A 2500-nucleotide genomic window follows, 5' to 3' on the forward strand; every position below is an offset into this window, starting at 1 on the left:
ACTTCCTCTAAATGATCAAGTTTGGTCAACTTCCCAGCAACGCCGACGGCCGTGAAGCCACCGCGTGTCGGTCCGAAGACCTCACTAAATCATTCAATCGGTAGTAGCGACGGGCGGTGTGTACAAAGGGCAGGGACGTAATCAATGCGAGCTTATGACTCGCGTTTACTAGGAATTCCTCGTTTATGGGGGATAATTGCAAACCCCAATCCCCAGCACGAAGGAGTTTCAACGGGTTGCCCGGGCCTCTAGGCCAGGGAGAACATGCTGATTCCTTCAGTGTAGCGCGCGTGCGGCCCAGGACATCTAAGGGCATCACAGACCTGTTATTGCTCAATCTCGTGCGGCTCGAAGCCGCCGGTCCCTCTAAGAAGAATTTTAATACGTCGCCAGTGAGTTGCGCGACCGAAGTCGCGCACACCTAAATGGCGACGCCTATTTAGCAGGCTAGAGTCTCGTTCGTTACCGGAATTAACCAGACAAATCGCTCCACCAACTAAGAACGGCCATGCACCACCACCCACCGAATCAAGAAAGAGCTGTTAATCTGTCAATCCTTCCGGTGTCCGGGCCTGGTGAGATTTCCCGTGTTGAGTCAAATTAAGCCGCAGGCTCCACTCCTGGTGGTGCCCTTCCGTCAATTCCTTTAAGTTTCAGCTTTGCAACCATACTCCCCCCGGAGTCCAAAATCTTTGGTTTCCCGGAAGCTGCCCGCCGAGCCATTGTATTAACGTCGGCGGATCGCTAGATGACATATTTACGGTTAGAACTAGGGCGGTATCTAATCGCCTTCGAACCTCTAACTTTCGTTCTTGATTGATGAAAACACCTTTGGCAAATGCTTTCGCTGATGTTCGTCTTGCGACGATCCAAGAATTTCACCTCTAACGTCGCAATACGAATGCCCCCAGTTATCCCTATTAATCATTACCTCGGAGTTCTGAAAACCAACAAAATAGAACCGAGATCATATTCTATTATTCCATGCACGAAATATTCAAGCGGCATTTTGAGCCCGCTTTGAGCACTCTAATTTGTTCAAAGTAAAATTGTCGGCCCACCTCGACACTCACTGAAGAGCACCGCGATAGGATTTTGATATTGAACCGACGTTTTACCGTCGGCTCACCGACGATATGCTCCGCAAACGTGTCAGTATCACCGCGGATGCGGTGCACCGACAGCGCGGCGCACAAATGCAACTACGAGCTTTTTAACCGCAACAATTTTAGTATACGCTATTGGAGCTGGAATTACCGCGGCTGCTGGCACCAGACTTGCCCTCCAATTGTTCCTCGTTAAAATATTTAAAGTGTACTCATTCCGATTACGAGGCCTCGTAAGAGTCCCGTATCGTTATTTTTCGTCACTACCTCCCCGTGCCGGGAGTGGGTAATTTGCGCGCCTGCTGCCTTCCTTGGATGTGGTAGCCGTTTCTCAGGCTCCCTCTCCGGAATCGAACCCTGATTCCCCGTTACCCGTGACAACCATGGTAGTCGCAGAAACTACCATCGAAAGTTGATAAGGCAGACATTTGAAAGATGCGTCGCCGGTACTGGACCATGCGATCGGCAAAAGTTATCCAGATTCATCAAAATAAACGACTTAGGACGCGAGGCCCTCCGTCGATTGGTTTTGATCTAATAAAAGCACTCATCCCATTGCTGGTCAGAGTTCTGATTGCATGTATTAGCTCTAGAATTACCACAGTTATCCAAGTAACTGAGTAAGATCTAAGGAACCAAAACTGATATATTGAGCCATTCGCGGTATCGCCTTAATACGGCTTGCACTGAGACATGCATGGCTTAATCTTTGAGACAAGCATATAACTACTGGCAGGATCAACCAGGGAGCTAACCACTAGAGCCGCACGAATCTCTTCGAGCGCTCGAGGTACTCGCCGTCGACACGCGTGTCGACGGCCAAACAGTGCACGCGCGCACACACGGCGGACCGTGCACGCGCGGTGACCAGTCATTATTTGAATTTTCCCTTTTGTGCGACAAACACAAAAAAAAGAAAACGCGGAGCAACTAAGCTACCGCACATTCGAACGTTCCATATTACGAGATCTATCATCTATGATAGTGTAACAGAGAGTTTAACATGAACTCGTCAACCATATAGATTGTCGCCCGGTGCTGGAGAGATCAGACCACATACATTACGTCAAAGTTGATGTAATACTATATGAAGAAATATTGTAACTTCGCGACCGCTATCAGTTCCACCTTCGACGCGACGGGCACAATACCAGACAACGGCGCACTCTAAACAGGTGCTCCGCGCTCGTACATAATGCCCCGCCGCGATTGTTACGGTGGTAACTTTAACGAACTGCAGCTACCGTTCGGCTCGACACAAAATCAAACTAATGATTATCGCGAGAACCTCACGTTTCGCTGGTCCGTCGGTCGACACGTCGTATATTGTTTGTTTATTATCATTATGATGAGCTCAAATGGATATGGCACAAATTTTTGTATTTTCACACATC

At 48.7% G+C, this 2500-nt stretch overlaps 1 non-coding gene across 1 annotated transcript in view; it reads right to left on the minus strand.

The window, feature by feature from the left end:
- LOC121740173 overlaps nucleotides 1–1855 on the minus strand; it is a 1903-nt gene extending 48 nt beyond the window's left edge. Inside the window, exon 1 of the ribosomal RNA XR_006037600.1 lies at nucleotides 1–1855. This exon is cut by the window's left edge and continues 48 nt beyond it. This is a non-coding gene — a ribosomal RNA (small subunit ribosomal RNA).
- Nucleotides 1856–2500: the final 645 nt, after the last annotated feature.

Source organism: Aricia agestis, chromosome 2, assembly GCF_905147365.1.
Source record: "Aricia agestis chromosome 2, ilAriAges1.1, whole genome shotgun sequence".
NCBI classification, from domain to species: Eukaryota; Metazoa; Arthropoda; class Insecta; order Lepidoptera; family Lycaenidae; genus Aricia; species Aricia agestis.